Here is a 25,872-nt window from a genome sequence, read left to right as displayed (position 1 = left end):
AATAAAATATTTTTCTTGCATTTATAAGAATCAATTCACATGCTGAACCTATAAGAAGCCCTTTCAATTAATGTCAGCAATATCACATTGCTCTGATTTCCCAACAACAGATGGGAAAAACTATCCATCATGACATGTGGGAGGGCAAGTACAAAACTTCACAAGATGAAAGAGATGCACATTTACCAGCACAGATGCTTTCCCTATGAACACACAAATGAAGATAGATACACTAATGATACGGTCTTCTATCTCAGCCCAATTTTTTGTAAAGTTGCCTATCAAAACAAATACAACAGCACTTCCTAGACAGTGTATTTGTGGTCAGGTGCGCACTTGTCAAATGACAGATAAAATGATTATAATAGTTACAGATTTCACAAAGCCCTGCTTATGAGAATCCCAAAATTTTACTAATGCTTTTTCCTACCCCCAGAACCAGCAAAACCTACCCAAAAAACTAAACAGCTCCTTTAAATGAGAACTAGAACAGCATGAGTTAATATCTGGAAGTTTAATGTAGAACTACTGCTCACAAGATTAAACAGGACAAGCATTAACAACTAATATTATTATCTGGATTAACTACAAGCCATGAACATTCCAATCTAATCCATTTGATAAACAAAGCCAAATCTGTCAGCACTTCAGTGTACTATTCTCTGAAAAGTTTTATAATCTCACCCCCTACTACAACAGTGGTTTCCCAAACTGTCATCTTTCAGGGATTCTTTTCCACACTGGCTTATCTGCCAAGGAACCCCTAAATGGTTATTCTGTGATACAACTATGTTGCAAAAGATTTGGGATATGATCAGATTCTAGGAGACACATTCACTTTATGCAGGACACTGGCCAGACAAGTTGAGACTCACCACTACTCCTCATGAACCAAGTGTGTGACCTAAAACATACCAAATGCAGTACTTATATCACTGAAGAACTCCAATAGACTTACATAACAGTTTGAAAATCTTAAACCAACAATATCTACACAGTGGGTTGTAGCCATTACTAATCCTATTCAGAGTACACCCATTAAAATTACTGGGCATGACTACGTTAGGTCCATTAATTTCAACAGATGTACTCTATGTAGAACTTTGCTCAATAGAAATGCGAACAAATGCATGGTTATTTTATTGTACTGTTTATGTTTGCACGTTGTTGGAAAAATTAAACAAAAACATTTCTTTTTTTAAAAAACTTAATTGGGCTAGATAGGGTGATGGTTATTTCATTTTATTTTGAAAAACCAATGAAATATATTTTAAAGACACTCCATTGGGTACCTTAGTTAAACTAACTTACAAGCTACTTAAAGGCAGATTCTCCTATGTGAATCTGCCCATTCCCTAATGTCAATTTATATAACTGATAGCAATGCATGAAGGGGTCTCTTATGTGACAGCAGCCTCAATAACTTAAAGATTAAATAATCTATTTTTTCCACTAAAGACTTTTCACTTTCAGCAAGCTTTAACTCTGTCATTAAGTTAAGTATTATTTATTGGACAGTTTAAGCTTTGTCTTATGCTTTTTGTAGTTGTGTTACTTGTTTTATTGTTTTAGTGATGTAATTTAATGTTTTAATTTTTTGGGATTTTGTAAGTAATATTGAGCACCTCTCTAAGGAAAAGAGAAGTGGGATAAAATGTTTAATGGATGTGATGTCAATCAAAGTGCATACAACAAATTGCTATAAGGAAATCTGCTTATTCTGTGCTTTACAAACAAGTACATAATTTGGAAGAAATGTTTGTGACAATACTGAAAGTACTACACCCATTCACAAACAGGAAGATTATCCGTGTATCGTTGCATATACTCTCCACTGTATTATAGCCATTTTAGACTACTGCTTGTTGAAATGTTGGTGCAGTGTCGTAAAACTAATGAAATTCCAGCAGGACAGATCAAAATGGAGAAATTCAATGTCACATTTATTTATTGCAAGTAAGACTGAAGATCACTTCACCCTGTTACACAGAGCAGCAAACAGAAAACAACAAGTGGCACAGCAACAAAAACATAGTATCAAACAATACTGTACTTGAATACAAAGGGTTTAAAACTGTGAACAAGTAAGTTATCTTGCTGATGGTTCGAAAACTATAGTAGTCATTTTCCATTACACAATAAGCCACAAAGACAGTTCATGAGAGAATTTATCTGACAACTACCTTCCATAACTAAGCCTTTGAAAATGCACTTGCAGTTTGTGGGGGAGGGGGACTTTTCAAATGAGATAAATTCACACAGGACTACAACCAATGATCATCCGCATAATAACTATATATTTTGGCTTATATCTACAAGAGTCCTACAGCCATGCTGGTATGTTTTTATCACATAAAAGAGTTTAAACTTCATAGCTGAGCACTTTTTAAATAAGACATTTCCACAAACAAGAATGTTGTTTTGAATAATTGGATTATCCATGACAAATAGGCACACATGATTTAAAGTTTGACATCATAAGGGATAAAGTTGTCCACAGCAATGCCAGGTGGCCTACTGGGCACTGCTGCTCAGATTAGATAGTGAACTTCTATCCTCCAATATCACTAAACACTCCTCAAGCTGTTCATACAGAAAACCTAACTATTTACAACCCACCACAATAGTCATTTCTGAGTGCATAACTCCATCAGCTCAGCAGAGATTTGGTAGAAAGCATGCTGTGCGAAGTTTGGCTACATACAATCCTCCGGACTGGGAAAATGATTAAGCTGAGATTGAAGCGTAAAGCAGTAGCCACGTCACCAAGAACTGACGTGACAGCTCACCCCTTGTGCACATTGCCCCAGTGTCTATTTTCAGCCATTCAAAATTTAGTGTACATTATCATAAATTATTTGAAGTTTTCAAGTATCTTCATCCATCAGTCTCAACCCCAAAAATCTACTATCAGTCACCTCAGCCTGCTTAATAGTTGGATCGGCCAAAGAATGAATGTAAAAAATCTAGTGCCTTAGCAAGAAAACCCCAACACTTCGTGACTCCGTTGGTTTACTCAATGAAGCACTAAAACACAGCATCATATAACCAATAGGTTGAGTTAAAGATTCATTTACAGGAAGCCACATATAAATTGCTTGACTTTTGTATAGCCCAGGCATCTTTGAGATTGATAAAATTAATAAGTCTGCAACAAATAAATCTGAAATTCAAGGCCCAATATATTTCGACTGTTTACAAAAGGCAATGAATGCACTGTTTCAATGCATTCAGCAGCTGGAATTCTCTTATTAACATAGGATTACATCATTAAACAAAACTCTGACAGCTGGTACAACTGATAAAGCTGCCAGTGGACTCAAGATAAAGTGGATATTGCTAAAACCCTGAATACTAGATTCCTAGGAGAGAAATTATATCTGAAAAACCTTTTCTCCACGCACCTTTATTTTACAACTTGATACTGCAATATTTCATCACAGTAGGTATACATTTGTAATATACAGCCTTTACTACCAGCTTATACTGAAAACATGAAGTGCAAAATATATCAGAAAGACTACAGATACATTAAGTTATAGTCTGAGATCTCACACATGCAATTCTTATTACAGCATTCTTTAATATTAATTTTAATGCCATCCGTGTTTACTATTTCCAGAACAGCAATTGTGTTAAGTCTATTGCAGCAAAAACAACAAAGATTCCTGTGGTGTCTTATAGACACATACTGCAACACTGTATAAGCTTTTGTGGGCCAATACCCACTTCACCATATGCTATGTATACATCCATGTGCTGCTTGCTATATGGATGTAGTTAAAACTACTGCATCAAATTGTGACTGAACATTTACAGTACTTGAAGCTTTTTAAAAATGTGCTTTGAGTATGTGCAGCCACAACTGGCCACATTGGTAGGTAGGGGCAGGAAGCTGTCATGTAGTTAAGTCTGGTGAGCTCTCTTAGCCACCTTTAAATGCGAAGGGTGCAGCCCTGTGACTTACCTTTCAGGTCTATGGGATGCACTGGCAGGGTAAGGAGCACCTCCAAGGCCAACCTGCAACATTCAGCCCTAGTTGTGAGGGCCAGGAGGAGGTGAAGCAGTAAGGCCTCCTTACTTATCTCAAAGGGTGCAGCTTAAGCAAAGTGGGTAGACAAAATGCTACCTCTTGCCCTAGGCAGGGTTGGTTCAACCAGTTTATGTGCTGTTAGTATCCCACAATCTTTGTTTCCTTCTGCAGACCTTTGGTAATGTGACACAGTTCAATGAACATTTGTGTCTTGTTTTCTTATTTCCCTGTATGGTCACAATTTGTAGCTCCAAGTTGCTACAATTTCAAAGTTGAGGTAAATATCACAATCTCATCTAAGAAAGACCCACCCATCCTATTTCCCAGGGTTGGGGGGGCAGGAAATAAACACATTACCCATCAAATATTGCATCCAATTCAAGTAAAAAATATCCCAAAGATTTCCCATAACCTTTATTTAAAATGTGAGAGGTAAACATCATTGGGCGTCCATGAATAGTTTAGCTTTATATCACTTTGAAATTTCAAACTACTTCTGCTACCTACACAATATTCTTTCATGTTCACAGGAGCAAAAGCAAAAAAAAAAAAATTCTGAACTGTAATTGGGAAGATGTGTATGAATGCGATCAAAACAAAACAAAACTGAGGAAGACTGAGTGTTCACAACTTACAGTATGTATTGTTTTTAAGGCAGCGACAACGTTCTCTGTAAGCAGGGCACACATGTGAACAGCATCTGCTAGAAACAACTGACTGCTCGGACTCCATCTCAATGTTGCAAGCCATCCCCCTCTACCTGAGCTGCTTTGTTTCTCTCCCCTCCCCCTCCCTCCAACGCTTATACAACTGCGGAAGAAGGTCCTCTCTATCCCCCCCCCACCCCGTTCAGACTCCAACCTGTCACTGCCACATCCTTCTGCCCACCATCATCCTTCCCCTTTCCTGTCATTACAACGAAAAAAATACAGAAGATTAAAAAACGGGAAGAGGAAAGAAAGAGGGAAGAGAAATTTTAATTCAGCGCATCTATATTTCTCTCTCCGCCCACCCTGCAAGCAAATCTCGAGGAGGAGGGAGAACAGGACACTAAATGGATGCCATCCCCCCCTCCCCATGCTAACCCGCCATCTCTCCTTTTAATTCCTTCCTCTCCCCGCCCCTCACACAACCCTTCCCCATCAACAATCCAAGGCGATCTCCTTATGGAGTCACACAGCCTACCCATCCCATAATTCTCCCCATCCCCTGGCAGGGATGATGCGAGGCACACACACACACACAAGCGCGCGCCCGAGCACACAAGCGCGCGCGCGCACACACACACACACAAAAACGCACACGCATACGGTTTTCAAGAGGCGCCGCTAGCACTAAACGTGGTTTTTCTTCAGCGCCAGGCAGGGATCCAGCCAAGAGAGAGAGAGACCACCACCACCCTCCTTCCCTGCTCCACATCCCGATGCCCCACGCTTGGCGCAGCGCAGGAGGTTCCCGCTGCGCTTCAGAGCCGCGCGCCGACGCTGCTATTACCCTTTCCCCCACCATGAGGCTCGCCTGAGGCAAAGGACGGCACCTTAAAATGGGACCCAATTCCCGGGGGCCATAGAGCTCTCTCCCCCCTGAGCCTTCTTCTCCCCCCCCCCCGCTGCGCTGCTGCCGCCGCCGCCACTCGCCACCCCACGCATTCCCCTCAGCGCTCGCCAACCGTCTCCCTCCACACAAACAAGATACACGCGTCCCTCTCTGAGGTAAAAGCGAAAAAAACAACGGCCGGGAGGCGGGAGCGCGCTGTGGAATCTCTCTCTCCCCCCCCCCCCCCAGGCTCCCACTCCGCTGTTCTCCCCTTACCCCGCCACTTATGGTCGCCTCACTTGCCTGCCTTCTTCCCCAGCGGCTGATGCTGGGCGCTGATAGTGGTTGCCGAAGGTGCCCAACGAAGGAGGAGAAAAGGAGGCGGAGGAGGCGGGGGAAAGAGGGGCCCTAGGTCTCTCTCTCTCCTACAACCACCTCCCGCTCCCCCGCCCCATAACATAGTAGTAAGTTTCTATTGGCCGGGGGGAAGGAGGCGGAGCCGCTTTGCTACTCAGCCATTGGGGGAAGGGAGGGGAGAAGAGAGAGAGAATGTGTGTGCGTGTGGTCATTAAAAGGAGAGGGGGGGGAGAGAAATGGGGGCAGCGAGATCGCCTGTCTGCCTCCCCGCGCGGCACGCGAAGGGGAGGAGGGTTTATTTGAGGAGGGGGGGCTGGGGGGAGTAGTGGAAACGGAGGGTATAAAAGCCCGCGCACCAGATGGAACGAGATGTGGTGGGGAGAGAGAAAGGTTGCGCGCGCACAAAACTGAGGGGCGCTTCTGTTGAGGCGGCTCGCCACCAAAAAGTGGGGGGGGGGAAGAAAGAACCCGAACGAGACCAACGGCCATCTGGGTCAGTGTGAAGGGATGGTGTGTGCGCGCGCGCGCGCCGCCTCCTCTCTGTCCACCTCCCCACAAAAAGAGGAGGGGGGATGCGCGCTCGCTAAGAAATACTTCTTTCTTAAAAGGATTTGGGGGGGCACACACGCACACAACATCCCTCCTCTTACCAAGGGGTGCGCAGGCTTCATAAACAAAACGGCATCACACTGAAAATGTAATACGTTTTAGGAACCACTATACACAAAGGTGTGTGTATGTGCACACAGTACCAGCTAGGCCCCCATCCCCATTTGGATCAAAGCTGGCTGGAGAGAGGAGATAGAGCATATGATGAGGAGGAGCATATGGTCACCTGTACTTCTCTTCCCAAACCAGCAGGAGCAAGCACTGGTCAATGGGAGCGTGTCCGCACAACCTTAGAGCACTGCTGCTGGAACAGGCCAAGGAGCCCATCTGGTCCAGCATCCAGTTGCCAAGAGCCGGCAACCGGATGCCTCCAAGGGAGCAGCACACCTTCCCCCATTGTTTGTGCCTGGCACCTGGCATTTGCAGGAATAGCAGCTGTAGAAGGAGGAGAGGACAGAGGGCAAAGGAAGAGCTGTGTGTGGAGTGGGGGCCTTTACCCCATCCTCTGGACCACCCCCCACCCTGGGGGGGGGGGGACTCAACAAACCTGCTGCACTTGGAAATGGGTGCAGAGAGTGTTGCTGAATTGGACACAGCTGTGGGCAGGAAGTACCATCCGCCTTGGGCCTGCCCATATAAAGCAAGTCTAGCATGAGAGACTAGGGTAATGTCCGCTGTTTCCAGGAACACTTTTCTCAGTATGAGTCTTTTGTAGGTGAGCTGAGTTTGCTGGGACCCTGGGTGAGGCTGAGAGGGAGAGTGTGTCCGAAGGAAAATGAATTTATATTGATTTATATATATTAGTATTTTCTTTATTAATGTAACGTTTGTAACTGTATTTTTAATTTTTTTATTTAAGGTGTCTGTTGTTGCTTCAGCTTTTTTGTACACAGCTCGGAGATATTTTTAATCTATTAAGCAGTATAGAAATTAAATAATCAACTGGTTTGCCTGAAGGCCCCAACTGATAAAAACTAGCATTATTCCTACACACAAACACACTTCAAACAAACAAAAACTCCCATGCTACTTATTTTGGTTCGCTAGAGTATAGCTCTATAATAACTTCATACGGACAGCAAAAGCACCAGTAGTATCCCTTATTCTTTTTAAATCATGTGCATAATCGATAACATGTTTTTCAACATGCATCCTGCTTCTCAGTCTTTATTTTGCTGGAACACAGGTGGCTTGTACCTATAGGTCTGGTAGAGCAGCCTACCCAAGAGAGCCAATGACAGCGACAGGCTAAAGGAGAGGGCTACTTTGACACTTCCCTGACCATCACTGGAGCTGTTTTTACACCCCTCCTGAATCCTGCACCAACTTCTCTCCCTTACCTTCAAAACCCTACATGGCTTTGCTCTTATGATCTGACCAATTCTTCCCTGTTCTCCTTGCTCATCCACCTCCAGCACCCCCATCCTAAAGGTTTCCTTGCCACTGAAACAACCCCGCCTTTTCTTCCATTATTATTATTATTATTATTATCAACAACAACAACAACAATATATTAATTTGCCTTCTACACAATCATCTCAAGGCAATGTACAATGAAATCAGAAAAAAGCTGATACATTTAAAACAAAACTAAAACAATACAAAACGAACACTCATGGCAAAGACCCATTTATCCAGCTGGGAAAGCCAGTCGGAACAAAAGTGTCTTAAATTGTTTCTGGAAAGTGCAGATAGAGGGGCCTGTCATTTCTCGATAGAAACAGGGGCAAGCCATAGAGTTACTGCAGAGCTGGTGTTTGAGATCTTTGGAACTTGCAGGATAATCTTCCCCACAGACCCCATGGATCTACTGGACATAAAAAGAGCAATGCAGTCTCTCATGTAACTTGGTCCTGAATTATCCAGGGCATTAATATGTTAAGTTACCAACACACAGAACTTCGCCTGGTAGCAGATTGGCAATCAGTGCAAATCCTGATAGCAAGATGTTATACAGTATGTGGGTGATACCCGGTAATTTGCCTCCACAAGCAACCTAACCACCATGTTCAGGACCAGCCACAGCCTCCAGTCCAGACAAACCCCAAAGGTAGCCCCACAAACAGCATACTGCAGTTATCCAATCATACCATTATCAATGCATGGGCAACAGTGGTGAAGCTTCCCCAAGCCAGGAAATTGATGTCCTTATACATGGAACTGTTCCCTATTGTGTGATCACCACTCTTACTTCCCCCAAATTCCTCTGCCAAATTCACCTTTTTCCAGGAAGCCTTTTGATCAATGCATTAACCTCTTGTGACTAAGCTAAAGTACTTATAATCACAATCTGAAGAAGTGTATCTGAAGAAGTGTGCATGCACACGAAAGCTCATACCAATAACAAACTTGGTTGGTCTCTAAGGTGCTACTGGAAGGAATTTTTTATTTTATAATCACAATAATCACACATCTGCCCCGTTTACCCTTACCTCCATTTCTATCCCTTAATTTTTTTCTGGTGTCTATTTTTAGTTGTGTTTACTTATTTTTAGTATTTTTACCCTGCTCCTTGGCTGAAGGAGGACCCCAGAGCGGCTTAGAAAAATCATTAAAATAAGATAGTCTCTGCCCTCAGGCACACAATCTAAAAGGCACTGCACAAAAGAAAGAGGCTGGGACTTGGATGGGGGAAGCAAACCCAGGAATGAGATTGCAAACCCTTTGGGTAGAAACCTGTCAAACACGTACATTGTAAAAGCACCAGATGCATAGATTGCATTATATAAATTATAACACTAATTTGTGAGAACTAAAGGCAGGGTCAAACTTTCTTTTTCCAGATCCACTCCTACCCCCAAGCACGTTGGAGAGGGCCACAGCTGCCAGAGATTGAGATAAAGGATGATTCTTCCCTGAAGTGTTTGTGACTGGCAGGGATTATGACTACTTACACATCAATAAAGAATACACAGATCTGCATAAACTTTACATGTGCTAATTTGTATGCATGAGCAAATTTAGAAGTACACCTCACCATTGTAGGAAAGACTGTGATCAGGTGACCAGGGTGTCTACAGGCAATCCATGATTTGTGCAGGGGTTGCATTCCAGATAATCCCATATGACTGCGTGCGAAGTGCACATAAGACCGCTCCACCCCATTACCCCCTATTCTGCCCCCTTTTCCTGCCACTTCCGGGTTGCCACAATCTGTGCATGGGCAGTTGGACATGTGTAAATCGGCCATTGCCAGTACTTCATCTGTTGTTCACATACTGTCATTGGTGGGCAACTTCAAGACCGATGCTCTCCCTTCTTAGGATACTTTTAACCAACTTGGGCAGACAGCCTTTCAGATAGAGCACTGTCCTCTGTGAAGTCAGGCCTTTGCCACCTTTGTGGCAATGGGGGAATAGGTTCTGCTTCCGAGTATTGGTGCTACCTTGTACTGCCTCCCTTTGTTCATCCCAGAGACTTCCCAGAGGCATCCCACTATGGAAATGGAAGCGGTCTAAATGGAGATGGGCCTTTGCTCTAATCCAACAGGACTCCTATGACGTTACCCGAAACTTGACAGGTGAGTGCCCCTGCATTTATTTATTTTTTGTAAGAGGAGGAGATACCTCCTGGATGTTTATTTGTAAGCTCCTTGAGGCAAGGACCTGTATTTTTCTACAAAGCCATGCATATTGATACCACCACAATAATAGCAAGTAACAAAATCAGGAAGAGTTGTCCCCTAACCATATCTTTTAATAAATAAGTTAAAAATTAAAAATTGACCAGTAGCACCTTAGAGACCAAGATGCTACTGGACAAGTTTTTAATTTTTTAAATTATTTTGATGGCGTCAGACCAACATGGCTACCTACCTGAATCATATATTTTAAGTTGGTCTTGTGCATATTTTAAAAACCTAACCCCTGAAGGAACACCAAATGGCTCAACTCAGATCTGAAAAAGGAACTTGTAAGAAGAAGGAGCCTTTGAATGAGGAACAGTTCCTACCAAATCTTTGTTTTGAATGAAAGCATATATCCAGGGCAGAATCCTGGCAAGTAAAGACCAGGGCAAGTGCTTAAAAAATTGGGATTGTCCCTTATGTACACCTTATTTCCGCCTAATTTCAAACTACTACAGTACCAGAAAGTGAAGCAATTCAGTGGAGAAAAGTGAGATACAACATCTCAAAACCCTTATTTCTGAAGAGTTGTGATGGCACATTAAAGAAGTGCATTCCCTTAAAACAAAAGGGTAGATCTAATGACAAAGTTTATTCCCGAACTTGCCTGCCACTTGCACTGTGGCCTTATGCCTAACATTTTAGGACAGCATAGAAAAGCAGCGTCCAGTCCTTCCTCTCCTCTTCACTGACATTTACATCAGCTTTACTTACTTAAGCAGCATGCCCACAAGCACAGGTATGTAAAATGCACTCATGTAAGTTAACTGTAACTCTTAATTTAACGGGGATATTTTCCGCATGTGTAAGAAAAGACCAAGCAACAAATGTCCTTTAAGGTAGAAGAGAAATTCCTATTATCCATCAGATAATAGTTTGTGGGTTAATGTTCTCCATAAACATGTTTTTGTGTGTTCTTCAGTGACTCTTCCCCAAAAAATAATCAGTGTGCTGATGTTGCCATTATACAGTACAGTATAGCCTACTGTAATAACAAAATCGAAAATTCTTTCTAGTAGCACCTTAGAGACCAACTGAGTTTGTTCCTGGTATGAGCTTTCGTGTGCATGCACACTTCTTCAGATACACTGAAACAGAAGTCACCAGATCCTTAAATATAGTGGGGGAGTGGGGAGGGGTATTACTCAGAAGGGTGGTGGGAATGGGTGATAGGCTGATAAGTGTGGAAAACCTGTTGACGACTCTAAACGGCTGCAATTAGTCTTGCAGGGAAAGGCAAGGGGTGAGATGGTTAAAGATGGCTTTGTTATGTATAATGAGATAAGAATCCAATGTCTTTGTTCAAACCAGGTTTCTCCATGGTTTTAAGTTTGGTGATTAGTTGCAATTCAGCCACTTCTCTTTCCAGTCTATTTCTGAAATTTCTTTGTATTAAGACAGCTACTTTGAGATCTTTTATAGAATGTCCTGGGAGATTGAAGTGTTCTCCTACTGGTTTCTCTGTCTTGTGATTCCTGATATCAGATTTATGTCCATTTATCCTTTGGCGTAGGGTTTGGCCTGTTTGTCCAATATAGAGAGCTGAAGGGCACTGTTGGCATTTGATTGCATACACAATGTTGGAAGATGAGCAATTAAATAGTCCTGAGATGGTGTGTTTGATGTTGTTGGGACCAGTAATGGTGTTATCCGGGTTTATGTGGCAGCAAAGTTGGCATCTGGGTTTATTGCAGGCTCTGGTACCAGTGTCCATGTTGAGTCCTGTTTTTGTATTATTGTGGGTGAGGAGCTGTTTGAGATTGGGTGGCTGTTTGTATGCGATGAAGGGTCTTCCTCCCAGAGCTTGAGAAAGAGAATTGTCATTGTCTAGGAGAGGTTGTAGATCTCTGATGATGCGTTGTACTGTTTTAACTTGGGAGCTGTATGTGATGACTAGTGGTGTTCTGTTATTTTCTTTTTTGGGTCTGTCTTGCAGCAAGTTCTCTCTGGGTATCAGTCTGGCTCTGTCGATCTGTTGTTTAACTTCATCAGGTGGATATTTTAGTTCTAAAAAGGTTTGCTGTAGATCTCTTAGGTGAGAGTCTCTGTCTGTAGAGTTGGAACAGATGCGGCTGTAACGTAGGGCCTGGCTATATACAATGGATTGTTTGGTATGTTTGGGATGGTAGCTAGAAGCATGTAGATATGTTTGTCGGTCAGTTGGTTTACGGTATAAGGTGGTGTCTATGTGTCCATCCTGTATTTTTATAGTAGTGTCCAAAAAGTGTATTTCTTGCATAGATTGGTTCATAGTTAGGTTGATGGTGGGGTGAAAGTCATTGAATGTCTTGTGGAAGGTGTCCAGGGTCTGTTGACCATGTGTCCAGATAATAAAAATATCATCAATGTAACGCAGGTACAAGAGAGGTTTGAGTGGGTAGGAGTTTAGGAAACGTTGTTCTAAATCTGCCATGAAGATGTTGGCATACTGTGGGGCCATGCGGGTGCCCATTGCTGTGCCGTTGATCTGAAGGAACAGGTCCTCACCAAATTTGAAGTTGTTGTGGGTAAGGACAAAATGACAGAGTTTCGTAGCAAAGTCTGCTGTGGTTTTATCTGAAATGGTGTTCCTTATAGCTTATAGCTTGTAAACCATCGTTGTGTGGGATGTTGGTATACAGAGATTCCACATCCATAGTGACTAGAATAGTATTGTTAGGAAGGTTATTCAAAGATTGTATTTTTCTCAATACATTTGTCTGGCCCAATATCTCTACCGGCCACATTTGCATGTAACACTAAACCCGACTATGACTTAGCACAAAAATGCTGTCTTTCCAGGGAGGACATCACAACCACTTTGCTCCTCTCTGGTCCTTTTAGCTCAGCAGGTTTGTTCTTGGCTATAAGCCTACTTGATTAAGTAGGGAGGAGGAGGAGTTTGGATTTGATATCCCGCTTTATCACTACCCGAAGGAGTCTCAAAGCGGCTAACATTCTCCTTTCCCTTCCTCCCCCACAACAAACACTCTGTGAGGTGAGTGGGGCAGAGAGACTTCAGAGAAGTGTGACTAGCCCAAGGTCACCCAGCAGCTGCATGTGGAGGAGCGGGGAATCAAACCCAGTTCACCAGATTACGAGTCTACCGCTCTTAACCACTACACCACACTAGGAAATAGGTTAGCCATGATCCAGGATTCAGACGACACACTAAGTAAGCCAAACCTTATGTCTATCTCATTTCTAAACGAAGACTTCCTAATAATTCATAGTTTGGGCTTTTAATCCAAGTGCGTGCAGAAATAAAAGCTCTGTAAGAGACCGCTTCATTTACCAGTACTTTTAAGCAGTCTGTAATATATATAGTACCTGCTATCAACAGAAATTGAGAAGCAGCTCTAAAGATAGATACTGGATTTAGCTGTGAAGGGAATTGTTTGTTTATTTTCTTACATTTTATATATCACCTTCCTCCAATGAGCTCAAGGGTTGAGTGAGTGGGCCGCAATCAAAGCATTTCAGACAATCCAATTGCCAATAGCTAATGAAGCTTTTGGTTCCTCTTGTTAAAATTATTGTTCCAAGCACCAAGACATATACAATGTTCTCAAAACACTGTATAAGTGCCCTGATATTTTATGAGATGGCAGTATATAAAAACATATATAAATGAAGCAAGCAGAAATGCAACTAATCCACTCAGACTGAAAATCATAGTTTGCTGAAGAACTATGAGATTTACAACATTTTGTGTTAACTGCTGTGTTTGTTTCCAGGGTGCCAACTTGTGTTTTCCTTTATGATACTGAAGATAAACGTTTCTAAAAATTAAATAGAAGAGCAATGTCTGTAATCTTACTGTAAAGTTTAGGAAATATTGTTTGACCAAAGTGAAACATCCATCCCTGGACTTGAATGACAAATAGTAGGGGACAGAATTGTACTCTTCCAGTAGATTATCTTTGTAATAGATAATATATTCAAATCTAATTTATCTTGGTAGTGAAAAGATACTGCCAGTCTGAGCAGGATTAGGCATGTAAGGATTTTGGAGAGAAGTGGAAAATCTTTCTTTATAGTATTCATTTATTTAAAAGTATTTCTGGGCCACCTTTCAGGGGAAAGCCTCATGAAGGTAGATTCTTAAGTATAATTGGCTTAATAAACAAACCAAGATGATATATTCAAGTACATAGTATATTCTGATCATTTCCTCCAGCTATACGACCTTGCCAGAGCACTGAGATCAACCTATGAGGTTTTGTTGTAAGTCCCCACTACCACCAGAAGCATGGGAAGTGACCATGAGGGACACGGCTTTTTTGGTTATGGCACCAAGATTGTGGAATGCCCCGCTAAGTACAAGAGTAACCAACATGGGGCCTCCAGGTGATGTAGGACTACAATTCCCATCATCCCTCTCCATTGGCCATGCTGGCTGGGGCTGATATAAGTTGGAGCCAAAAACATATGGAGAGCCTCACATTGGCTACCCCTACTCTAAGGTATGTCCATCTGAGCCTATCTTTGCTCTGCTTTTTTTTCCTTAGGCGTCTAAGGTGCATCTCTTCCAAAAGGCATTTTTAGTTCTGTATTTGGCTACTGCTGTTTTAAGCGACTGATAAGTTGCTAAATTTATAATAATTTTAAAGTTAGCTATTTCCCCCTTTTTCATTATTTGTTACTATAATTGCTTCAGTAGAAATATTGAAATAAAGTTGAGTTTTAGTAGGAGTCACAGAGTGTGGATACAACTTTCGCCTATGGTCTATTTTGGATTCCTAACCATTTAGCGAAGCCTTGCCACCAATAAATACAAATAACTGTATTGCCTTCTAATTATTGTTTTTTTTGGGGGGGGGGGCGTTTTCCAAGAAGGAAAGGAAATCAAAATAGCCTCTTCCATCCAAACTCAGAAAAGTCACCCTTTTCACCTTCATTTGTGTGTCAAAGCCAGCTGGCTGCAAATCTGCATTCAGGGAATTTCAAAACATTTTCTCTCCCCTCTCTTGGGGGTCATGGTACAGACAGCACTGCAGGAGATGCAAGCTGGCGACAATAGGCTGCTCCTGTGGCTAAAAGACACACAGATGCAACCCCCCACGTGCTAAAGGCCTTTTACGGGGGGAGAGAGAGAGAGAAAATGTTTCTGGTCATGCATATTAATAACGGCGGCCTACTATAAAGATTTCCTAAAATAAAGACATTTGGCTATATTAAACAGATTCAGTGCTTGACAGTTTCTTGAATGGATACCATTTGAGGAGGCGTAGCTACTTGAATCCCAGTTTCTTTCAACTTGTCATCTAGCACAAAAACAAACATTGGTCATTAAGAGAGGGGTTGAAATGACATGATTAGAGCCGTGATTCCCTCCTAGGCTAACAGTTAAGAGGATAGAGAGGTGAAAGGATTATAGTGAAAGAAAGAGCAGTCAAGCAAAGAGATCGATTAAGTTTATTAGTTCAGAAAGAAACAATGCGCGAGAAAAGGGGCGTGCTACTACCACCGAGGGGGTTTTAAAGACAGAAAACACAGACAAGATCTAAGGCAGTGCTGCGGTGGGATAAATATTTCAGAGAATAAAGATGTATACCTCCAAAGTTCAGAATTATTGTTTTAATCAGAATTTTGTTCTTATATTTGTAAAGCGGCTTCTCTTTCATACCAGAGTTAACAAGTTTGGGGGTAAAAATAGTGACAGCTGTTCAGTGCTCAGGCCACATTTTGCTTCGCCAACATGTATAAGCTCAAAGAGACCTGAATATGCCTCAGAGATACAGTATTGAGCACACACACACACACACACACACACACCAATGTTTGCAACATACATCCACCCTTCCCTCTAACAGGCGTTTTGGTAACAATGAAAAAGCCCAAAGCAGAATGCACTTTGGAGCAACTGCATATCTATACAACCATTACATAAAAGGCACAGTCCAGCATCTGCAGCTAAAGTATGAACTATTTTCTTAATAGCTGGCAGATGCCGAAAGTCTCATTGCACGCTGCCCCAATATCTCAGCGGTGCAGGATTCCTGGTGTTCCAGGCCCTTTCTCGGGGTTCTGGTTTCCTCAGAATGAGGGACAGCAGAGACTGTTGTGTGTTTATGATGTATGGTTTATTTACACAGATATGCAACCTGAGCTTACGATGGAAGGGCTCACAGCATTAACATCTCAAGAGGGTCTTGCTTCTCCCACGGCCACACCCTGGATCCCAGCAGAAATCAGGCATGGCTCTGCCTCTCAGCTGCTTGTAGCTTTTAGCTCCCACACATTACTTTTGCCTTTCTAACTACCGGTACTAAAGTCGAGGGAGGGAGGCCCACCCATTTCCCCTCTGGCACAGAGCCACTTCCTTTGTTACCTTACCAACCCATACTTAGCAGGCCCGATACCATGAAGCTGATCTGACTATTCCAACAATTGGATCCTTGTTGGATCCAGGAATTAGATCAGGGGTGCAGCCCGCCCACCCCCCTCCCAACTCACTATGATGTTACATTCGTCAAAATCCCATTTGGTTTGTGTTTATTAACCTCTCATTCACTCAGGTGCTCACTTTTCATCTACAATTTTCTTAACTTTGGTATCTCTTTTTATAATGCTCTGCCACCTGCTGCGACAGCAGTAGAGACCATAAAAAGAGCTCTGCTGGGTCAGGTCAAAGGCTCATCTAATTCAGCACCCATTGGGAAACACACAAGGAGGACCTGAGTGCAACAACGCTCTCTACACACATGTTCTCCAGCAATTGGTATTCAGAGCCATGCCATTCAGACAATGGAGTTAGGACATGACCACAGTGGCCTTGGATAAACCATGGATTTGTCTAATCCAGGCATAGGCAAACTCGGCCCTCCAGATGTTTTGGGACTACAACTCCCATCATCCCTAGCTAACAGGACCAGTGGTCAGGGATGATGGGGATTGTAGTCCCAAAACATCTGGAGGGCTGAGTTTGCCTATGCCTGGTCTAATCCTTTTTTATAGACCTCCAAGTTGGTGGCCATCATCACACCTTGCAGCAGCCCCTCTTCTTAATCACCTTTTTGTTTTTGCCCACTTTGGGGGAAACTATCGCCACCTATGGGGGCCATTTTGTTTTCCCACAATTCCCCATAACAACACAATACCCAGGGCACTATGGGAAACAGTGCCCCATCATAAGCCCTCCCCCAGTATATGCCACAGAAAGATGTGGTGTTCTGGGGAAAGACATAATGACAGCTGCCATGAGCTGGCACCCAAGATGGTACAGGAGATAAACCCTCCACCTCCGGTGCCCGAATGGAGCACATAGTTTCCCTCAGTTTTATTTTAAGAACAAATGGAAATGGAACCCAAGGGAACCCATGCAGTTGAATTTTCTTTGTTCCAAAAAGAATGTGTGGTCCTAATCCGAAATACACCACTTCTTCACGTGAGGAACATTCCATTGCATGGTACCACCACCTAACCATGTCTTAGGGTACGCAAAACAATTGCTTTGTGTAGCTATTACTAGACTTTAACGACACATTACAAAGTTACAGGTGGGTAGCCATGTTGGTCTGCCATAGTCAAAACAAAATAAAAAATTCTTTCCAGTAGCACCTTAGTGACCAACTAAGTTTGTTCTTACAAAGAAAAGACTAATGGGGGGGTCGGCATTTTTAAGGGGGCTTCCATTATGGGTTCTAAGGAACTGGATGAACTGAAACAGTTCTTCATGAGACATATCCGGCGCTATTTCCTTTCCTACAGATACAGTGGTACCTCTGGTTACGTACTTAATTCGTTCTGGAGGTCCGTTCTTAACCTGAAACTGTTCTTAACCTGAAGCACCACTTTAGCTAATGGGACCTCCCGCTGCCGCTGTGCCACCAGAGCACAATTTCTGTTCTTAACCTGAAGCGTTGTTTCTGGGTTAGCGGAGTATATAACCTGAAGCGTATGTAAACTGAAGTGTATGTAACCCGAGGTACCAGCGTAATGCATTTCAGCACTAAGTTGTGGACAAATATCTGGAGGGCTTTCACGACAGATTTCCAAGAGAAAAAAGAGCACTGACCAAGACCAAGAGCAAATCAGCACTGACCAAAATTTTGTTTGTTTCTTGCCTGCATCTTCTTGCTACTTTTTCTATTTTAGCAAAGTTTCCCAGCAAAGTTCTCACTATGCTATTTTGAGGGCGCTCCCCACCCAAGGAGTTTTGGTTCTTCTGCTTAGCTTGGGGGGGGGGGTTCCCGCAAGCCCACTCATGCCTCCCTCTTGTCAATGGGTGGTGCCTTCATGGCTCTATATAAGCAATGACCTGCCCCACCCAAGGACTGGAATCAGCACACAGTATATGGGAACAAGGAATGCTGTATCCTCCCGAAAGCTCAAAGAACCATGCTTAGTCCTTCACTTTATCACAACAACTCAAGTGATGTGGGTCAGGGTGAGAGACAAGGCCTAGTCTCAACTCACTCAAGGTGCAATCCTATACATGCCTGCTCAGAGGTTAATCCCACTGAGTTCAATGGGGGGTTCTAAGTTTGTGAGGTACAGGACTGCAACCCCAGTAGACTTTATGGTGTGGTGAGCCAGTGTGGTGTAGTGGTTAAGAGTGGTGGACTCGTAATCTGGGGAACCGGGTTCGCGTCCCCGCTCCTCCACATGCAGCTGCTGGGTGACCTTGGGCTAGTCACACTTCTCTGAAGTCTCTCAGCCCCACTCACCTCACAGAGTGTTTGTTGTGGGGGAGGAAGGGAAAGGAGAATGTTAGCGCTTTGAGACTCCTTCGGGTAGTGATAAAGCGGGATATCAAATCCAAACTCTTCTTCTTCTTCTTCTTCTTCTTCTTCTTCTTCTTCTTCTTCTTCTTCTTCTTCTGGTGTAGCAGAGATTCAAATTTGGGTCTAGCACTCTAACCACTGCACCACACTGGCTCAGAATACATTATTTTGTATTTAGAGGGGGGGAAATAGACACAGAAATTTGAAAAATTTTGAATTTAAAGCATGTTGTAATCATGTAAGAAGAGAGCTCTTTACATTTTTACTTTTATTCACAAGCTCCCCTCTAAACTCTCCTTCCAGCCTTAAGGGTGAGGGTAGACAATAATTTTAGAACGGTGAAAAGGCTCTTTGACGACACACCAAACAGACAGACGCACAACTTGCTAAATCCCTGAGAATTAAACTGTAGCTAGCTTATACCAGTGCTTGCTTCCATGCAAGAATAATAACAATATACACAAAGAAACAAATCCACCTTAATCATAATATTTGCCTCATTTATTTGTTTGTGTTTACTTTGTGGAAAATGAAAGTGTTTTCAGATTTGCATTTAAGGTCTTTTGTTTCCACAGCATCAACAAAATAAGCTCTGTAACCTAGAATGTTTCTTTGGAAGCTGGGATATTTTTTTTTTTTTCGTGTGGAAGGTGGGGGGGGGGGGAGTACTGCAGAGCTCATGACAAAATAATGAGAATTGAATCTGGCTGCCTCTTGTGGTCTGGAACATGAAAAGCAAAAGGATTTTTTATTCCGAGGCTATAAATAACCGCTGCCATTTACATTCAAAGACCAACCACGGAAAATTGCAGACCCCAGAGGAGAGCCTTAAAGACTGACATCGGTAGCTGATGGTAGAAGAGATACAAGAAAATGCTTTGCAGTTTCCAACCAGGCAAAAATACTCCTCTGTGCTCCACTTATTTCCTCTGGCAAGCACATAATTAAGATGGTTAGCAGCAGGCACTGTGGATCAGGGTTTGCATAACTATAACATCTTTATATCAAGATGTACAGAATGAACCTATGGAGCCTTTCCCAGTATGTTAAGCCAATTCAAAGCTGTCACAGCTCTCCCTGATGTCTAACCCACAGCAGAGACCCACTATTATCTTTCTTGCGTGTTTTTTTTTTCCTTTCTTTCTTCTTGTTTAACTGACTGCTCCCCCCCCCCTCCCCTTCTCTTCAAATCTATCAGGTTCATCAAACTGGTGGAAAGCAAAAAGGAAAGGCATGTTTTCCCTGGAGGCAATGCTGTTTCACACTTTGAGAAAGATGATTTCAGCTGTCTCTTTACAGGAAGTAAACAGCTCCCAAGGAAAAGCCTGGGCAAATGTCAACACTCTTGTTCACAAATGGTTCCGCTGCTCCTTAGAAGACCAGGCGCTTACAGGTCACCAAAACCAAATAGTGGGAAGGGATCTCAAGGGTCTGGCATCTCATGCATGAACCTGCACCTAGTATGACCAGACAAGAATGCCTGGGATCTTGCACACTGTGCGAAGGAAACATGAAGTCTGCAACTAGCAATGCTGTCTGAGGCCACCTGGTTTGCAGCTTTAAAATCAGTGGCACTCTGTGGTCCTCCAAATTTTGCCCCCCCCCAACCAGCCCCAACTAGCAATTGATGTCTTTTTATTATGGTGTGTGGGTGTGGGTGTGTAAAAGTCACCTTATGTGGGCATAGACCTTTTTTTTTAAGTGGCATGTTGATAACTTAAAGAAAACTAAGTTATCTCACATTAAAATCAATGGGATTTGCAAGAGCTTAGTTTTGGCCCAAGCTCCCTAACAGGGGGTGTAAGACAATGATCACTTACACTTTCATATTGACCTGACAAATCCTTCATTTGCTGTTTGCACAAGGCTGCAACTTTCAGAAACAGTGCAATACCAAATGTTTCTTCTTGAGTTCAAGCAGATTATGCCCTCTGAACCATAACAGAGCTGCAGGGACGCAGCTAGCTGCTCCGGCACTTGGAGCAGCGGGGGTGGGGCGATCTACCCACAGGGGCGGGGTGATCCATGTGGGGGTGGCAGTCTGCCCAGGGGGGCGGCACGGCGAGCTGCCCACAGAGTCTGAAGCCCTACACTGCCATTTCGGGCAGCGCGGGGCCCTGAGCCACACCCCACAGTGTGCCATTTTGTCACCCCCCTCAAGGATGACACCGGGGCGGGCTGCACCCCACCTTCCTACACCCCTGCAGAGCTGTTGCAAGACTGTTCATACACACACTACCCTCCAAATTGTAAGCTGAAAGGAACTTTTCCAACAGAGCCTGGCCCATCAGAGACTGACAACAATGATTTGAACTGCAAGATATGTAAATGAAGGTGAAAAGGCAACATAAGTTAGCTAACAAATCCTCCATCAGCAAAGCTCAGTTCCAGTGAAACAAGCATCTCACATTTCCCCCACTTCCATCATTAACAGGCTAGCATTCTAATTATCTTGCGTACTGGCAAACGGTGAAGACTTCTTACAACATTCATCAATGAGTAATGGCTGTCCACTGCTCCAGCTAAAACTCTCGATTCCCAAACAAGCATAGAAAAGTTGGTAGCAAGTCTTTTAAGTGCTGGAATTTGCCCCTTTTCCAAAACATGCAGTTTAGAATGTATGTATACAGAGAAAGTTGACCCAAGACCCAGGGAAACTTGGGTCGGGGTGGAGAGTGGCATCTTCCAGTGGGCTAGATTATCAGCTTTCCCTGTGATCCCACTATGGGCCACCTTAACAGGTGGGTGGGGCCTCCCACCTGTCAATCACATGATGCCACCATGGCAGCAGGTGATCCAGCTTCAAAGGGAAAGGGGTTTTATACCCTCCAAATGGGGCTTCCAGTCCGGCAAGGGAACCCTCAAGTTCTAATGAATGAGCGGGAGTGTGCTTCAAGAATCCCTATTGTTCCTTCGCTTATTCATCCCACACCGGGAATACATATCGATCCAGTGAACACAATAGGCATTTGACTGTTTTTGCTTTCAGTCTGCAAACAATATGCAATTGATTACGTTGTTCTCCCCGCCCCGCCGTCGCTCCATTTGCATTGTGTTCCCTTTGCTTTGAAATGAATGAGGTGGAACAACATAATGACAACATAATTTAAGCAACTGCGTAAGTTATGTGATTTTGCCAATGCGGACAGCAAGACCAATAACGTAGTTCTGGGCAGAATACGAACTGCGGTGGAATGGAAACAGTACTGTGTTTAAGAAACACAGGGCAAAAACATCCCTACTAGTGAATAGTAGTCACTGACAGACTTATCCTTCATTGATTGCTCTACTCTCTTTTAAAGAGCCATTAAACGAACAAGAACGAACAAGAACGTCTGAGAAGTTACTCCCTCTCTTCCTCTAAGTTCTTAAAGGGGAATCTCCTTTATAAAAATAAATAAATACAGCAACTGATTCACCCTTTTTTCTTGAGGGTTTGTTTGTTTTTGTAAACACCCAGGATGCAAATAAGAGACTGAAAATTAATCTGGCTTTTTAAATGAAGGCTAAATATAGTTCTTCCATTCAAAAAGGAAAACCGGGGTGGGGTGGGGTGGGTGAAATCCCAAAGAAAAAGCCATCCATTGTAGCAGAACAACTCACTGGCATCTAAAACCCTCTCTCAAGCATTTGACTTCCATCCCTCTCCATTTTGCAAAAAACGAGTCCAATTTAAAAAAAAACAAAACACCAGTAATTCAACTGCATTAGAAGGGAAATGCTGTAGGATAAAACAAGAAGAACGGAATTAGAAAATAAAAGGGGAAACCCATCCTCATGTGGAAGGACCATTTCCGCTTATTAGCAATGTAACGAAGCACATACTCACCAAAAGAGGAGCCAATCAGAGGGAGCCCGTAGGTGAGCCAGCAGAATCCATCAGAGAGCAACACATGGAAAAGAGTGAGAGAGGCAACATATTGATTAGTCAGGCAACGGAGCTTTCAAAAACAGCTGTATGTACAAGTGACCTTAATCCACAAAGGCGAGAGAGCTCATACCTACAGATATACTTTATTTCCACCTAAAGTCTAGCAGCAGTTGTTCCTTAAGACTTCCTGCAGAGCAAAAAGCAACTAAACCAGCCAGAGATTCATTCTGGACTCTTTTTAGAGGTGTATTTATAATTAAAAAGCGCTAGGATGGGTGGGGAGGAAGGTTTAAAAAACCAGCCATGTGTTATTTAAAACACAGACACTCTAAACATGCCGCATATGGCCAGCGTGAGTGTTCCTTGTTTTTTCTTTTAATCTCAGCGATGTGGGTTTATGGGAAGCTTTGGGTGGTAATCTCGCATATGGATCCGATTTTCACAACACAAAAATCAAGGAGAGCGAGGAAATGATGGAGAATCCAGTAGAGTTTGGGAGAGGGGAAAATAAGACGCTGGAATTTGGAGGCTAGGGGGGAGCTGATCGGCTGCATGCTTCGCTTCTTGCTGGGTCTAAGCCTGGATCAGTTACGTAAGGGAAGCCTTGTTGGGATGGGGAAATTGGTGGTCTGAATCTGTCCAGCTCAAACTCTTAATGGGTTCTGACTGAGCCCTCTAGCGGATTTTTTTTTAATTATTTTTTTTTTAAAAAAAAACTTTTTAATTAAATTAACACTGCAAGTCAGCTGATCATCCGAAATCCTACACACAAAAGGCGGCGAAAAGTAAACACACCAGGTTGTTTCTGTTTAACTATAGTTCCAGAGTTTAACTACGTGGCGTACAAAGGAGAACCTTCTTTTTATCTGTTCTGAATCTTCAATGTCACTGGGTGCACACAAGATCTAGCATTATGAGAGGAGGAGGAGAACTTTCCTCTACCTACTTTCCCCATATCATGAATAATTTTGGCAGTCTTGTCTTTTCTCCAAACTAAGGCACCTTAGAGTTACAAAACATTGTCTGTCTTCCGGTTCATTATGGAAGTTTCATAGGATGCTTTTGCCTGAAGAAGGGGGCAGGGGGGGGGAGCAGCTGTCTGCTTCCACTCCCTTGCAGGAGTCTGCCGGGGGGGGGGGTCTGTGTGAGTGAGCATCATCATCAAAGTAACCACAAAGTCCTGTATCCAGACATGGCAATGCAATCTAATCTAGCTCTATGACTACCAGAATCAAGGTTATGGTCTCTTTGGCCTTCCTTTGTCTGCCATCGCAGGAGATGGATGGGGAGTCTTAAGTGAGCTTGGAGACGTGATTAGGCTCATTTGTCTCGCACCTGCTACCTCCATAGTTGGGAAAGGGTGGGATCTGGTCAGTAGCCTGAGCTGCCATGTGGGACGAAGCCAGCAAACAGTCGTGTGCAAAATGCAAATCACAGCCAAGGCATTAGCCAGGAGCACAGCGCTAAGGACTAAGCCAAGTAAAAGTGATACAGCAGTACCTTGGTTCTCAAATGGCTTAGTTGGCGAACAAATTGGCGCCCAAACACCGCAAACCCAGAAGTAAGTGTTCCGGTTTGCGAAGGTTTTTCAGTAGCCCAACATCCGGCGCAACTTCCGCTTGAGTGCAGGGAGTTCCTGCAGCCAATCGGAAGCCGCGCCTTGGTTTTTGAATGGTTTTGCGAGTCGAACGGACTCCCAGAACGGATTAAGTTAGAGAACCAAGGTTGCTAGAAATATATGCAACAAATAATACAAGCTGAAACCACTAAGAAATTACAAGAGACACTGAAGATGATAATGAGGATTTTTTTGTTGTTGTGGGCCAGCCACTCTGGGGAAACTTCCAACATAATATGCAGAAACACAGCAACAGCCACAACAACACAGCAGAACACCACACAGGGCTGTTACAGGGCTGCCTTCAGGTGTCACTGGAAAGTCATGTAATTGTTTTATCTCTTTGACATCCGCCAGGAGTGCATTCCACAGGGCGGGCGCCACTACCGAGAAGGCCCTCTGCCTGGTAACTTCACTTCTTGCAATGAGGGCCTCGGAGCTGTACCTTAGCGTCCAGGCTGAACAATGGGAGTGGAGACATTACTTCAGGTATACAGGGCTGTTTAGGGCTTTAAAGGCCAGCACTAAGACTTGGAATTGTGCTCAGAAATGTACTGGGAGCCAAGGAGCGGTTTCTATTTGGTCCCTGCGGCTACTCCCAGTCACCCGCCTGGCAGCCACACCAGCAGCCCAATTCTGCCAGCAATACTACAAGGCAAGATGTCCAGGACTGCATCTTCTTCCATACTTCTTCAGGTCTGCAGAGTGCCCCAAGGGCTAAAGGGCTAAAGAGACCTAGTGGCTCATATTGAGCCCCAGGGCCTGAGGTTCTCCACTCCTCCTTTAAAAGGAGCAAGGACTAATACACCCCAAGATAAGAAGAGCTCTGCTGGTTTACATCACTATCATAGAATTTTAGCTTTCTCCTGTTTTTCTGCCCGGCAACTGGCATTAGATGGCAAACCTTCCCTGGATACAGAGGCTCTGCTTAGCGCCTTTAGATAGAAAGAAGTCAGCCCAGCTTTGGGTAGTGAATACACAGAAGACAAAGGACATTAGCGCACAGCAGTGGGGAAGGACCATGGAAAACATCCTCTCTCTCTTGGTTTAAGCCTCATCTCTCTCTCTCTCTCTCTCTCTCTCTCTCTCTCTCTCTCTCTCTCTCTCTTTCCTGATGCTTTGCTGAGCACCAGGCTCCCTGCCTGGATGAGAGCCGGCTCAGCGGCTCTTTCAAAAAGCAAACAAAACTGTCCTCCTCTGACCTGGGGATGTTATCTGGGCAGCCAGTGAATAAACAGCCCTCTCGAAGTCCACCTTCTGGAATAAATCCCAAGAGCTTTTTGGCCTCCCCAGCCTAGGCAGGGACACAGATGGTCCTGGAGATTATAACATATAGGGGAATTAAACAAGGCCACACAAATGAGCTTCCTCATTCAACCCCCCTCCCTCCTCAGGGTTGGCAGGTGCTCCTGGGGGCCGGCGGTCAGGATGTGTTCATTACAAATTGTTTACCTCTGGTGTCCTGCTATGCAATGGTCAGACGAAACGTGGCACACAAAAGGGGTTTGAGAGATG

The 25,872-nt window shown here is 43.6% G+C and overlaps 1 protein-coding gene and 1 long non-coding RNA gene across 27 annotated transcripts in view; both read right to left on the bottom strand.

Annotated features, from left to right (window-relative positions):
• The window catches only part of EPB41 (erythrocyte membrane protein band 4.1), an 86,553-nt gene extending 80,576 nt beyond the window's left edge, over nt 1-5,977 (bottom strand). For 23 of the 26 annotated variants that reach the window (XM_033157957.1, XM_033157942.1, XM_033157947.1 and 20 more), the window contains exon 1: nt 5,873-5,977. The gene's annotated coding sequence lies outside the window, so the exon portion shown is untranslated. Of the gene's footprint in view, nt 1-5,845 lie in introns of all 26 variants that reach the window. The other 3 variants (XM_033157963.1, XM_033157965.1, XM_033157943.1) reach the window with 2 other exon arrangements.
• An 8,999-nt stretch (nt 5,978-14,976) lies between these two features.
• Nucleotides 14,977-25,872, bottom strand: part of LOC117051509 — a 35,480-nt gene continuing 24,584 nt past the window's right edge. Inside the window, exon 3 of the long non-coding RNA XR_004427190.1 lies at nt 14,977-15,398. This is a non-coding gene — a long non-coding RNA (uncharacterized LOC117051509). The remainder of the gene's footprint in view (nt 15,399-25,872) is intronic.

This window comes from Lacerta agilis, chromosome 8 (genome assembly GCF_009819535.1).
Source record: "Lacerta agilis isolate rLacAgi1 chromosome 8, rLacAgi1.pri, whole genome shotgun sequence".
NCBI classification, from domain to species: Eukaryota; Metazoa; Chordata; class Lepidosauria; order Squamata; family Lacertidae; genus Lacerta; species Lacerta agilis.
This window is presented reverse-complemented; position numbering and strand designations above follow the sequence as displayed.